The 15,141-nt window shown below is 38.7% G+C and overlaps 2 protein-coding genes across 6 annotated transcripts in view; one reads left to right on the top strand and one right to left on the bottom strand.

Annotated features, from left to right (window-relative positions):
* Positions 1–236, bottom strand: part of LOC114661816 (killer cell lectin-like receptor subfamily B member 1A) — a 29,890-nt gene extending 29,654 nt beyond the window's left edge. For all 4 annotated transcript variants that reach the window (XM_051934632.1, XM_051934631.1, XM_051934630.1 and 1 more), the window contains exon 1: positions 35–236. The gene's annotated coding sequence lies outside the window, so the exon portion shown is untranslated. The remainder of the gene's footprint in view (positions 1–34) is intronic.
* Positions 1–15,141, top strand: part of LOC114662269 (killer cell lectin-like receptor subfamily B member 1B allele B) — a 192,844-nt gene that overhangs the window by 149,551 nt on the left and 28,152 nt on the right. The window lies entirely within an intron of this gene.

The raw sequence follows: 15,141 nt of genomic DNA, 5'->3' as shown, positions 1-15,141 counted from the left end.
TGCACATGCAATTATTACTCAATTTTTGACTCACCTTTTGACTTCAATTTTGCTTCACATCTATTGCTTTCGGTACAATCTCTTCCTGCCTCCTGACTACGTTTCTTCTCTGGATCTGTTTGTTTTTTTTGTGCTATATTTTTATCTTACCACAACAACAAGGATGTATGCAAATGAAATGAAGGACAGGAAAATAAGAATTACAATGGATTAGTCAATCATTTTTCCCTTATAGAGCTTTTTATCTATCTATCTATCTATCTATCTATCTATCTATCTATCTATCTATCTATCTATCTATCTATCTATCTATCTATCTATCTATCTATCACCTTTTTTGGTAAACTGAGTAGAATATTGAAATTAAGAAATGAAATTATCTGCACATTACCTTTGTTTGTTCGGCCCTCTCCACTCCTTGTCTCCTCTCCTCTGGTCACTCAGATAAAATAACAGACAAGAAAAGAGTAAGTAGCTGAAGGTAAAATGTATAACTTACAATCTTTTTTACCCTGAATCTTTGTTGTGATGCTAAGATTATTCCTTTTTATTGTTATTTTGTAGAGAAGCCTTCTATGTGCAAAGCTGAATTTGCAGTGAAACTCTGCATTTTGTATCACAAACAAATTTGCAAAACAAATCGCATTTCACTTCCAGTGAATTCAGTGCCATTTGATACAACAAGAAAGGTGTTTATTCCTGTCTTGAAGTATTTTCATGCACTGATTCCACGTGTCTGCCTGCCATTTAGTATTTCAAATCACCAGACTTTCTCTGCTACTAAATTCAATTCATGTTGTTTTGTATTGTTATGTGAACTTTAGGATGCGTAGCTGAGAAACGTCACAGTCATACTCCATGATTTAAACTCGATTTCCCTCAATAGCTCTCCCTGGAGTGAAGTCCAAGTGTGTTAAAACTGCATTTCTGTGACAGTGACTGTCATGATGGCCTTACACTGAACACTTTTACACAGACTGAGCACAGAAGCATATTGTTGCATTTTGTGGTTCTGTATTGTCTTTCTGATTACAATACTACACTATTTCTTGACTTGTTTTCTTTCTAAATCACCTTACAGTGCTACTCATTATTGCCTGAATGGTAACATAGAATTCAGTAGCACTTAGAAATCAATATGGAGTGCATGGGGACAAATAAAAATCTATCTATCTATCTATCTATCTATCTATCTATCTATCTATCTATCTATCTATCTATCTATCTATCTATCTATCTATCTTGTGTGTGTGCTGTGCAACTGCCTCCCATCTTACTTGAAGCAACCTTAAATGTCCTTTGAAGAGAAATTTGAAACAATTAATGGAAACTTACTGTGGGTTTGTGGCACACTGCTGCTAAAAGCATGCGACTATTCTGAACATTATTTGAAGTAAGATGTGGTTACCATGTGAAAAAGTTTAAAAAGAAGATATGCTTTTGCGTTTAACACTCTCACTGAGCTTGGTGTTCTGGGGCATTAAGTTTTTTCCCGTTTCCAATTGGACTGAATGTTATAGACGCATATTTGGATCATCCTTACTTTTTGTAGGAGTGCATGACAGTTGATTGAGAATGTATAATTGGAGAGGAAATAGAAGAAACACCTAAGAGGAGAATGCTCAACATGTTGCACACCCCACAAACATTGCTTTTAGAATCATCTTTCTTTTCAATAGACGTGAAACCTTTGGCTGTACCTGATAATAGCAATAAAATGACAACCATGAGAACACTTTTGTTTTTGCATCTGACACAAAAGGTGGGTGGAGTGGTGGCTCTGAGGCTAAGGATCTGCGCTGGTATCCTGAAGGTTGCCGGTTCAAATCCCCGTTACTGCCAAAAGAGATCCTACTCTGCTGGGCCCTTGAGCAAGACCCTTAACCTGTAATTGCTCCAGGGGCGCTGTACAATGGCTGACCCTGCGCTCTGACCCCAAGGGGTGTGCGAAAACTAACAAATTTCTAATACGAGAAATCGTATAAGACGAAATAAAGAACAGAAGAAGAACAGAAGAAGTCTCACTCAAATCATCCTATTATGACAGAATCATTTACATACCTACATTGGTTACTTATGACCGCCACCAATAGCTTATCTTTGTCAAGATCACCAGTAGTTACCAGTTATTTTGGTTTATTTATTTCTTGTTTTGCAGGGCGGCATTGTGGCAGAGAGGGTAACACTTTTATCTCACAAATCCAATGCCTATGTGAATGTCATGATTAGGAGTCAGTAAAATAATGAAAATGGTGTGAAGCTTTCAAAAATAACCATAAAGTCCAGAAGAGACTCAATCCAGACCATCTTACCCAGAAAACTACCTGCACGGTTCAACCTGGATCTGTCCAAAGTGGAGAAAACTGGATAGATAGATAGATAGATAGATAGATAGATAGATAGATAGATAGATAGATAGATAGATAGATAGATAGATAGATAGATACTTTATTAATCCCAAAGAGGAAAATCAGAAATCAGTACCTACAAAAGATCCACAACGATTCCCTACTCCTGAGCCTTCTCAGCTGACCTAAATAGCCTAAAGAAGGGCTCAGAAGTGGTGAGGTCAGGTTGGCCCCACCTCTTGAGGCTCCACCCACAAAGAGCTCTGCACAAAGGCAGCAGGGCAAATAACTAAATACACTAATACAACAATAAACATAATTCCTACAACATAAGGTAATTAACAAACAGAATAAAATTCCAAAGCTAATATAAAAAGGGAAAAAACATAATTAGTGACATAATATAGACAATAATTAATATTTAAAAAAATAACAAAAAGATCACAGATAATTAAACTACACTTAAGCCAGACTAAAATACTTAAAAACTAACAGAATTAGTTTATAATTAAATTAACAGTCACAAAAAATCCAAAGTCTGTTCTGTCTAAAGAGAGAGACAGAGGACAAACATGAAAAAGACTAGAAGATGAACATCATCATCCTCACACCTTAGCAAGTTCTTGTTTACACAGAGTACCACAGACACTTGGACTAAGTGAGCACGTAGTGTAGTAGACAGTAAGATTTTGGTGACCTTCAAAACTCGCCATGATGTTATTTTAGTAGAATTAAGTGGATAGGATTGGTGAGCTTTGTTGGGCTGAATGGTCTGCTCTCGTCTAGATTGTTGTAATGTTCTAATCATGAATATATAAGTGGGGACCGCGAAAAATAATGTACGAATATGAAGAAGAACAGAAAATATGAGGCTGTTTGTTAATAGCAAGATAAATCGTTGCCAATAATATGAAATCTGCCAGATGAATTTTTCAGGGTCTTTGGATTCAAAATCAATTTTCATAAATGTGTGCTCTTCCCAGTTGCCTTACTTATGATAGGATGGGTGACCTGTTTTTGTTTTAGTTTATACCATAATATATTTTTCTTTGTACTACACTATTTTTTTATTTAGGTTTTAAATTATTTAGAATTCATTTTTATTTTCATTTCATTTGAATTTGGACTTGTTGTTTCATTTTCATGTAATGGTAAGTGTGCTAATTTTTAGCACCACCATTGCCGCTAATGTCTCGGCACTAGACGGCTTTTCTTAAGACACCGGTCTGCTAAATTTAAACACAGAGTGGATTAGTGTGATGACTTCTTGCTATCTAACAATGACTAAGCGTTTCTGGATTATAATTTGGATTTGTTGTTTTGGTTAAGACTTATTCATTGGCTTTAGTAACCTGCCTGATTGTCACCAACATTTCTTCTCCTGGTCCTCACATTAAACTCCCTTGTATCCTACCATCTAATTATTCTTTACAGAACAACTTTCAGGCCAAATTAGATTAGACCACTTTCTGCTGATTATCTCAGAACAGTTCAGGCATTTAGAGTCGCATTCAAAACAAACTCCACAGATAATTTTAAATTACATTTTGGCAACACAATGGATTGTTTCAAACTTTTCGACTCTCTCTCTTTACTCATTAGAATTAATATCTTTTAAATGAATATCCTTCCAAAACTGTTATTTCTCTTTCTGAGTTTTTCCCCTATATGTTTACAAACCCTTTCTCAAAAAAGCTCAACAGGAAAGTTGTACATTCATTCATCTGGATGGTGAAGAAGCAACATATTAGAAAGTCGACGCTCCAGAGATCGACAGTAGAGAGTGGTATGGCAGCTTTACTACTGGGTTGTGAATCTTTGTAATTTGAGGTAATTGAAAGAAGTAGAAGGAAATGGAACTACATCTGCGCAAAGAGCCTAGTAAAGAAAATCTTTCACAAATTCCTCTTTTGTGTCTTTCTTTGTGCCCCAGTCATCAATAACTGTCATTAATTAAATAGCAATCAGTCACTTAAAGCACCAGGCCTCTTTAAGGAAGAGAGATGGTGTTGTCTGCACCTCCATTACAGGATAATGTGATATCCGGCTCTTGTTATCTTACACAGCATTTAGTCATTAAGTCTTTCGACCTATAGATCTTTATATTGACAACGTGTTTGCACACTTTGATCAATTATGCCTTGAAAATTGAATGATTCAACACATCATTTTTATATTTAAAAAGTCAGCAACTTTGTTTAAAAGATCCTGCCTAACTTCCCTGATCATTTATTAACATTCACATCCATGTCTGAACTTATTTTAGCTAGGAATGTGCTGATTTTGTCACTGAATTAATGTCACTGTATAGATCTCTTTACACTGTGAATGGAGCCTCTCTAATAACATCTCAGGCAGAGAATGGAACTCAAATATTCATAACCTACATTTTATTATCAATCTGTGCAAAATATGCTGTCATGTACCCTACAGTTTTGCATTTTACACAGGTTTCTAAATTTAAATTGTACAAACTGTATCAGAGACTGGACCACAATTGTGGATGACGCCACTTTTTAGGTTAGGATTATCTAAATGTATCAGTAGACAGGACCCCTCAATTGTGGATGACACAACTTTTTAGGTTAGGATTATCTAAACGTATCAGTGGACAGGACCCCCTAATTGTGGATGATACCACTATTTAGGGTTAGGATTATCTAAATGTATCTGTAGACAGGACCCCTCAATTGTGGATGACACCACCTTTTAGGTTAGGATTATCTAAATGTATCAGTAGACGGGACCCCCCAATTGTGGATGACACCACCTTTTAGGTTAGGATTATCTAAATGTATCTGTAGACATGACCCCCCCAGTTGTGGATGACACCACTTTTTAGGTTAGGATTATCTAAATGTATCTGTAGACAGGACCCCTCAATTGTGGATGACACAGCTTTTTAGGTTAGGATTATCTAAATATATTAGTAGACAGGACCCCTCAATTGTGGATGATGCCAATTTTCAAATATGGATTACCCAAAATATAACAGACACAGGATCCCAGTGAGGAAAGATGTCATGCCACTCCTCGGCGTCTGATTTGTTTTGGGAATGTCCTAAATCAACACCATTTTTAGAGGGAAGACATGCAAAATTTACAATTCCAGGAAGCTTTGGATTTTAAATTATTAATAATATTTAATGACATGGACTGTAATCGAATGAAAATATATAACTTAAACCAACAGTGATTTCCTTCACTGATCAACTGGTGTTTCTTAACGGGACTTTTCCTAATGCTCCCCGCACAGCTAAATAGAAGAACCTCATATTATATCATCGTAAAACTAGAAGGAACTTTGTTCCAGAATTTGGCAATTTTTTTCCCTTTTCTCTGTTATTTAGTTATTTATGTATTGATTTTAATTTTAATTAGAAGCAGATAACATTCCATACAATTAAGTCAAACTTAGCAATGCAAACAAACAAAGTAATAATCAGTGAATGTTACTCTAAAGTAAGTCTGCTTGACCCTTGCATTTGTTCTGCTTAACTTCAGGCGTTTTATTATTATTATTATTATTATTATTAACCTATTAATTATTATTAACATATATGAGGAGTTGCTTTTTAATGGTGGCTTTGTTCAAATAGCCATTCATTTGGGTAGGGTGTGCTTTTCAGCGTTTTTTATTAAGTATATTTTTGATCAGTTCATTTTTTACATGTTGCAATCTGACTTATTAGAACTCTTTTATTGTAATGCGTTTTTTAAAGCAAAACAACAATGAAAGACGACTCTGTGATGTAAAATGTGTGATTATATATTATAATAAACTGGCCTCCCATCTAAAGTTGGTTCCTGATGCTGTGGAGGTGAGCTGTAGCTCCCCAAAAAAAGAGTTTGGAAAAATGGATGAGAGAATAGAAAATAAATACAAAAATGATAAAATATTACAGACACATTCTTAGTCCGGCTAACAAAATGCCCTGCTATGCAGTCACAAGATGCAAGATAACTGAACACATTTAACAGTCATGTAACGGCAATTACAATTATAAAATACTAAATACAGATAAGAGTTTCATATTAAATAAAAGTTGTTACTTATAAGTGGCTTTTTTATAATCTGGAGTTAAACAATTACAGTTTAATAAAAGTTAATTTCACCTTTGTTGCCCAGACCCCCATCTAACAAGCCAATCGATTCAATCCCATCAAGCAGCAAGTCAAGGTGACTTTAAAGATCCTGAAGCTTCAGCAAACAGATCTGAATTTTTTTGCACTTTTTAAATTTGATTTCCTTCATTGTTCATTCTAGAATATTCTTTTTTGTACTTATACACACATACCCTTCATCTCTGACATACTTAAAGATTCTTTCTTTTCAAACATGACTTAAAAGAATAGAAATGGTACCTGGTGTAGGATTTTCAGGAAAGGGCCCGTGTTTTCTCTTCGGCAGAGTGATCACAGTGTATGTGATGTCGTCAGCCATCACAGTGAGCGGCAGAGACGGAGAGGGACACTTCTGAATGACGGCACCTGTGTGATACTCGCCTTATTTTCAGAATTCAGGAAATGCGTTTGTGAGTACAGAAAGGAAGCTCGCTGTCCTAATTACAGTTACACGCAGGCAGAATCTAAAATGTGATACACGGCCCATTCTGTAGCCCGGCACAACCACACAGCACAGACCACAGGTGTCTGAATGACATGTCTGTTCTGTTAAAATACAGGCATATGAAAAAGTTTGGGAACCCCTCTCAGCCTGCATAATAATTGACTCTCCTTTCAACAGTAAAGATAACAGTGGTATGTCTTTGGGGTGTTTTCCAAACAAAGATTTTTAGTGAAGCAGTATTTAGTTGTATAAAATTAAATCAAATGTGAAAAACTGGCTGTGCACAAATATTGGTCCCCTTGTCATTGTGCTGATTTGAATGCCTGTCACTGCTCAATACTGATTACTTGTAACACCAAATTGGTTGGATGAGCTCGTTAAGCCTTGAACTTCATAGACAGGTGTGTCCAATCATGAGATATAAAGGTATATAAGGAGGTCAGTTGCAAGTTGTGCTTCCTTCCCTTTGACTCTCCTCTGAAGAGTGACAGCATGGGATCCTCAAAGCAACTCTCCAAAGATCTGAAAACAAAGATTGTTGAGTCTCCTGGTTTAGGGGAAGGCTACAAAAAGCCATCTCAGAGGTTTAAACTGTCAGTTTCAACTGTAAGGAATGGAATCAGGAAATGGAAGGCCACGGGCACAGTTGCTGTTAAACCCAGCAGGCCTGGCAGGCCAAGAAAAATACAGGAGCGGCATATGAGCAGGATTTGCTGCAGATGGTGTATCTGTACATCGTTCTACAATTCAGCGCAATTTGCACAAAGAACATCTGTAAGGCAGGGTGATGAGAAAGAAGCCCTTTCTGCACTCACGCCACAAACAGAGTCGCTTGTTGTTGGCAAACACTCATTTAGACAAGCCAGATTCATTTTGGTACAAAGTGCTTTGGACTGATGAGACAAAAATGGAGTTATTTGGTCATAACAAAAAGCACTTTGCATGGTGGGAGAAGAACACCACATTCCAAGAAAAACACCTGCTACCTACTGTCAAATTTGGTGGAGGTTCCATCATGCTGTGGGGCTGTGTGGCTAGTTCAGGGACTGGGGCCCTTGTTAAAGTCGAGGGTCGGATGAATTCAACCCAATATCAACATATTCTTCAGGATAATGTTCAAGCATCAGTCACAAAGTTGAAGTTACTTAAGCAGGGGTTGGATATTGCAACAAGACAATGACCCAAAACACAGTTCGAAATCTACAAAGGCATTCATGCAGAGGGAGAAGTATAATGTTCTGGAATGGCCATCACAGTCCCCTGACTTGAATAACATCGAAAATCTATGGGATGATTTGAAGCAGGCTGTCCATGCTCGGCAGCCATCAAATTGAACTGAACTGGAGAGATTTTGTATGGAAGAATGGTCAGAAATACCTCCATCCAGAATCAGACACTCATCAGAGGCTATAGGAGGACAGCGTCTAGAGACTGTTAGATTAGCAAAAGGAGGCTCAACTAAGTATTGATGTCATATCTCTGTTGAGGTGCCCACATTTATGCACCTGTCTAATTTTGTTATGATGTATATTGCATATTTTCTGCTAATCCAATAAACTTAATGTCACTGCTGAAATACTACTGTGTCCATAAGGCATGTCAGATATTAAAAGGAAGTTGCTACTTTGAAAGCCCAGCCAATGAGAAACAAAAATCCAAAGAATTAAGAGGGGTTCCCAAACTTTTTCATATGACTATAAGCTTGTGATTCCTTGATCAACACACACTTGCAAAGGGGAAGAACGTAAGGTGAGCAAAATTTATAACGGCAGCTCTAAATATCTTGGGCTGATTAATCAAGAAGTCTGACTGTTCGACTGGTCCTTGATCACCCCAGAAAAATCACAAAATGCTTCTTTTTCACTTTCAAACCTGGCTTGGCTGTGAGAGTTTGGACATTTTCAGGGGAGCTGCAGCATTTGGAATAGTTAGAACTGCCGCTTCACTGCCCTAAAGGATCAAAACCTGGTCCTTGGTGGATTTCAGTTATTCTGTGTATGACATGATGTGTTTCTTCTCCCCAAGATCACAAGGATGAGCAGGTTAGGTTAGCTGGCAGCTCTGAATTGGATCAACAGTATGTAGGTGTGTGTCAATCATTTCTATGTATTTTTTGGCTTTAAAGACCCTTTTTCTTTCTAACCTTTGACTATGATTTTAGCTTTGCCCCCCTCCTTTTTTTCTTTGGCGAATGATATTGTTGCTTTTTGCACATCTCTGACTACATTCTCTTCTCTCATCTGGGTTTTGGTTGCAGTTTTAATTTTTACTTGTTTTGTTTTGCTTTCATGCTCTGATTAATGGAAGGACAACTGGAGTGCCAAAGAAAATATGGGGTAGCAACTGGGCCACCCCTTATTGTCTGGTGCATTTGGTGGTGCAATAGAAAACAGGCTTCTAATAATAAAAATAATAATAATTCATTAATTAATTTTATGTAGTGTTTTTTATGGTACTCAAAGCACTTTTCACAGTAAGTGTGGAGCCACTAATTTGTAGCATTCACCTGCATGAAGTGATGGCGGCCATTTTGGCTCCAGTACTCTCACCACACATTAGCTGTTAGGTGGTGAAAGGCTGGGAAATAGTTAGCTAATTAGAGACAGGGGGTGATTACAGGGTCAGAATGACCAGGCTGAAGTGGACAATTTAGCCAGGACATCGGGATGCACCCTACAAGGATCCCCAATGATTTTTCAGAACAACAGAGAGTCAGGACCTCAGTTTTACATTTCATCTGAAGGATGGCACCATTTTTACAGCACAGTGTCCCTGTCACTGCACTGGGTCATTGGGATCCAAACTCAGACCACAGGGTAGGTGTCCCCTGCTGGTCTCACCAACACCTCTTCCAGGAGCAATTCAAGCTTTTCCTAGATGGTCTCCCATCCAAATACTGGCTGAGCCCGAGCAGGCTTAGCTTCAGGTGGATGACATGTTCTGAAGTGAATGTGGTATGGCTGCTGGCTAAGTATGCCTTTCTAGCCAACCAGGCTACGTAGATAAAAGAGCTCATCTGAGGGGGTTAGTCACAGGGAATTCCAGCGTGCAGAGTCTTCTCCCTGAAGTGAGACGCCCTCCTCTGTGAATGTCTCAGTTTTATAGTGTTCCAGTCCACAGGGGTGTGGCCTCTGTGACACAGTGGGTGGAGTTCAGTTGCCCTCATGGGACTGTTTTTTCTCAGAGTTGCAGAAACAATCGAGACAACATGGTTAGCGACCACACCCCCTAATAAGGATCGCACTTTAGTAGAATCCAGAAGGTGATCCTCAAAGACCCATGCATGACAACACGTCTCTCCCTGTTCTTCTCTGAAAAAGCTCACCTGTCAGTTCTGAGGCTGGAGATCTGGTTGTGGAGCGGTATAAGTAGCTGGGAGAAGAGAAGACGTGGGGTTTGCGGTGAGTATACCGGAAGTCACTTATTTTCTGAATGCTTCTCTTCTATTCTAGAGGAAACATAAACCTCATTAAATTTGGTGCATCACTCATTTTCTTCCCATTGAAACAACCCAAACCATTACCCAAGCTTGTGTGTATGACACTGGGGAGCCTTCATCTAGCAGCATTGGGCAACATTGCATACTTTCAGACAAATGTCATACTGCCCAGTAACAGCCCTTGCGTCACACAACCTGCTTATGCAACTGCCTTAACATCACTTCATACCGCCATCATTAAATATTCTTTTTAGATCTTATTTTATATAACTAGGGGGCTTTGCCCCCTGCTCGCTTCGCTCGCCAACCCCCGTGTTTGGTTTTCCAGATACACACTTTTAAGATTTTTTTTTCTTTGAATTGTTGCTATTTCATTAGTTTCACTTTTATTTCAGAACTTCTGTAAAAACAATATTTGTAATCTTACGAGTTCCAATATGCTGAATCTTTTTAATGAGGTCAGGACAGGTTTCTCTGTTTGGAATTTCAGCATAGACAAAACGATCTACATCATCAGCATTTAATAATTTTTTTTTACAAAGTAACAAAGTAAGTAGAGTTCTGCATTGGACTCCTGTCTGTAAAGTCGTGTTATTTTCCTCTTACAGTTCCAAAAGTACATGGGGTTACCAAGGTGATACCCCAGCTTTTGTCTAGGTTTTTGTACAAGTGCTAGACAGAACGTTTTTGACTCCTGGGGTAAATTTAGGTTTTTAAATAAGCATATATATATATATATACATGAACAAAGTAACCAATAAATGCATGTGCGGTAAACTCCGTTTTTGAAATTCTCAAGATTCTTTATTTGTCACATGCATAGTTATACAGGACAGCACACAGTGAAATGCATCCTGATCCACTCATCAAAAACTGTGCAGAAGTTAGAAGAATATCAGTTAGATTAACAAAAAGTCATAGATTGAAAGATAACAGTATAGTAGAACATAATAAATAAGTAAAATTATGTGAATAAAGTAGAATTAAGTGTTAAAGTGCAACAGTGTAGTAATTATTGTGCAAAACCAAAGTTAGACTGGTGCATAGTTAAATGAGGCAGTTTGTTTGTTTGCACTACTGCGATCTTTACTTTTTTATATTTTCTAATTTTCCTACTTTCATATCCTTTAACTGTCTCCACATGTGTATAGCGCCAACATTTTTTTTTTTTTTTTTGAGCCTTTCTAATTTCACTGGTTTCATAGTCTCTAACCTGCTCTGCATGTTTAGCATCAACGTTTGTAAACATCTCTATGAAGTTCTACTTTGTCTTTTACTCACTGTCATTTAATTCTGAGCCGGATTGGACGTGCTTTTTTTTTCAATTCCACTTGTTCCGGGCTGATAATTACTTTCCTTATCTTCTGAATTTGCACCTCAATTATTCTTTTTTGCTCTTTTTTCTGTCCAACGCATTTGAGTCTCTTTTCTCAGCGCTTTTCTTTCTTCTTCGTTTAATCGCCGACGTTTCATTTCTACTCCATTTCATTTCTACTGTAATGACCTTATACACTTTATATGCACTGAGCCCTGGAGCTGTGTGTGCTGCATGACTGCCTTTACACTACTGATTTGTTTTTTTTGATATTGCTTATAAGTAGGGTGTGTCTTGCAAGACTCTTGTTCTATGTTCCCATGAGACACACCGTGGCAGGTCTCTTTCATCTCGCGGGTCTTTAAATTATCTTCCGAGAAAAATCACGTATCGTAGACTATCAGGACAGGGGACAGGATTTCCTTTTATAATAGAGAGATACAATACTTAAAAAAATAACTTGACTACAAGATAATTTTTCTTCAGTGATTTTCATGAGGGTCTGTTAGGAACTGTCATCCCACCCAGGATTGGTTTGGTCCTAACCACTAATACTGCTGGGATCAGCTCTGCTCCTCCATGATCTCTCTTTGGAGTACATGAGCCAAATGGATGGTTTGTTGATTTTCACCAGGAACTGATTTCTCGGCTTGTTTCACAAAGTAATCAATTAATATTTAATAAAATGCCTTTCACTTATTACCATGCATCACTCTAGGGTGTTGTATCGTGTTAGCCATTATGGATTGTAACAAAAGAGACAAAACAAACTCAAAGTTTGGGGGATCATCCATGTTTAGTGAAGTTCATCAGAATATTGGGTTGGTCTTAACAGACTTGAGGCCAAAACAGAATTGATCAGAGTAATAATGGCGGACATTTTTATCATGAAATAGCAGGAAATGATGTAAGCAGGTGGCATTTCAGGAGACCGGAAGTGACATCATCTGGTGGTGGGACTTGGCGGGTTGGAACCGGAAGTGATTATTATTGTGGTGATTCTTCAGTTGTTCTGTGGGGAAGAGAGAGTTAAAGAACAGCGCCAACCCCTGGTCTGGCAAGCAATTACCATTATTTGAGCCCGTAAACTATCTTCCATTCGCGCATGTGTGACAGGATGTAGTGAGAAGTCGAGGAAAATGATTAACTAAAAAGATTACAATATGCAAGCTTTTGAGGCAACTCAGGCCTCCTGTTCAGGCAAAGATGTCATTACAGGAAGGGCCTGAGTTGCCGCGTAAGCTTGCATATTGCCATCATTTGACTTACCATGCATCACAAAACACATGCAGTAAAGTGTAATGTAGTTCTAACAAACATAAACACCGGAGAGCACAGAGTCAGTAGTGGAAGGACAATCCAAAAAAATCAAGTCGGGGGCATGGCGGCTGCTTTGGGGCAGGATTCTATGTAGAAGAAGACACATGGGAGGCCAAAACTGAGGATGTAAATGTTGAAAATCGTTGTGCACCTTCCCCTAGAGAGAAGACACTGTCAAATGCATGACCAGATCAGAATGTTTCTTTGTTCATCTGCAGTCATTCAGTGCTCCTCCTCACAATTCACACTCTTATGATATCACATTCAAAAATAACAGTGTTAAGTTTGGCAACCATTTCACTTTAACTCACTTTCATGGAAATATGATCTTCTAGCCCATAACACCTTTTTTCAAGAGCTCAGATGGTGATATACAGCATCCAATAGTCTCAAAGATGAGGAAACCAAGTACCTAGACCGCCGAGAGTGAGTAATTATTCAAAGGGTCAGCTTTCTCGTTACACTTAATGAAGTTAAGTAAACCTCTCGATGACTATGAGCTGCTTTGTGGTTTTGAGTCCCTTGTACAGTTAGCTTGTGCACATCCCCAGGCCGCTCGCCTGAGATTCTTCTGTTGCTTGACTCACTGAAACATTCATGTGTGACCACAACACAACAGTCCTACCCTCTGCAAGGCAGCAGCTGTGGTCGACTTGCTCGCTTCTGCACTTCCTACCTACCTGTAAATGTTGAGCGTGAACAGTAAAAAATCAAAAGCCCCAAGAACTTCTGACTTCTTACATACTCTTCAGACTGGTACAAGAGGTACACAGAAACATTTAGCAGATCCAAGCAAGACACACGACACCGGGGTCATGTCAAAAGTCAGTAGCAACTCTCAACCCATCAATCAGTCAATTTGTGACTCAAGGCATCAATTTGTCACATAAAAAAAAAACAAAAATGCTACAGTTTGGTGGAGGAAGTTGCTTCCTTTTTCTTTCAAAGGTTACTTTTACTGTGATATACAAACCAGTCAGTGTGGAGGAACATTTAGGACAGAACCTGAAAGGAGTTTGTAACAACTCACATGGACAAATGAACCAGCTCTGAAAATGGATGGCTCTGGAGTGTCGGGCCTGTACCTGGGTGTCACCAGCACTGTTGGCCATGAGTGCTAAGTCATGATGAGTAGGAGGGCCGCCACTCTGTGCACTAAAGCTTACACCCAGGGCCCATGTGGAGACTGTCCTGACTCAGTAGGAAAACAGGAGAGCTGAATTTGTGAGTAAACCGGGAGAAGCTACAAAAGGCCAAAACAACAGAAAATAAAAATAAACTGTAGTGACCGTAACACAGATGAGAGGCAACATCAAAGTCAAATAACAGGCAATAACTTGAAACCAGGCAAAACACATAGGAGATCAAAATGAAATTAAGGACTTCATCTGCAGATCGGATAAGGTTTACGAGATATGGGACATGACCCTGACAGCGGTACGCAAATGGGTTCTCTTAGGGCTCGTTTATATTTCACGCTCAGAACGTGTATGTGCCCGCATCATGGCTGCCACGCATTCTCAGCGTTCATTTGATGCGTCCTCTGAGCAGGTCCTCAGAAATTAACGCAACGCGTGCGCAAGTTGCAGTACCAGCAAATAATCGGGGGGCGCAGTGTGCTAAAAGTTGGAATGTGACGTCAGAGTCTCTGTTTACTATCTACATGTGACAGAAAGCTGCTTTGTGGATCCTACGGGATCGGTGTGTGTGCTTTGGTGTTTGATAAATGGTTCGATGTGGTGAAGCAAAATGCCGACATACAGATGTATTCATGGTGCTTTTATATCCAAGCGTCGCATATTCTCAATCTTAATGACACGATATGCTTTAAAATTCTCACATATCATCTTCTGTGCCGTCTTTTTTTCTAGAGCTTCCTCTGGTCCTGACAGCAGCGAATCGCCAGCAATAGATCACCACACTGAGCACATTAAATGTATGATATTCCAACTCTCTGCACATTTAGAATCCTTAGATTTATACTTTACATTAAAGTATGTATATTACATTTTACAGTTAAATCGGTAATTTCATTTAAATAATGAATACTGTTAATAATTACACACATGGGGGTGACACAGTGGCGGAGCGTTAGCGCTGCTGTCTTGCAGGGAGTCACGTCACTGATATTCCCTGCCTGGAGTTTACG

Source organism: Erpetoichthys calabaricus, chromosome 12 (genome assembly GCF_900747795.2).
Source record: "Erpetoichthys calabaricus chromosome 12, fErpCal1.3, whole genome shotgun sequence".
Classification (NCBI taxonomy): Eukaryota; Metazoa; Chordata; class Cladistia; order Polypteriformes; family Polypteridae; genus Erpetoichthys; species Erpetoichthys calabaricus.
Note: the sequence above shows the minus strand (reverse complement) of the source record. Positions and strands in the feature narration are given on the sequence as shown.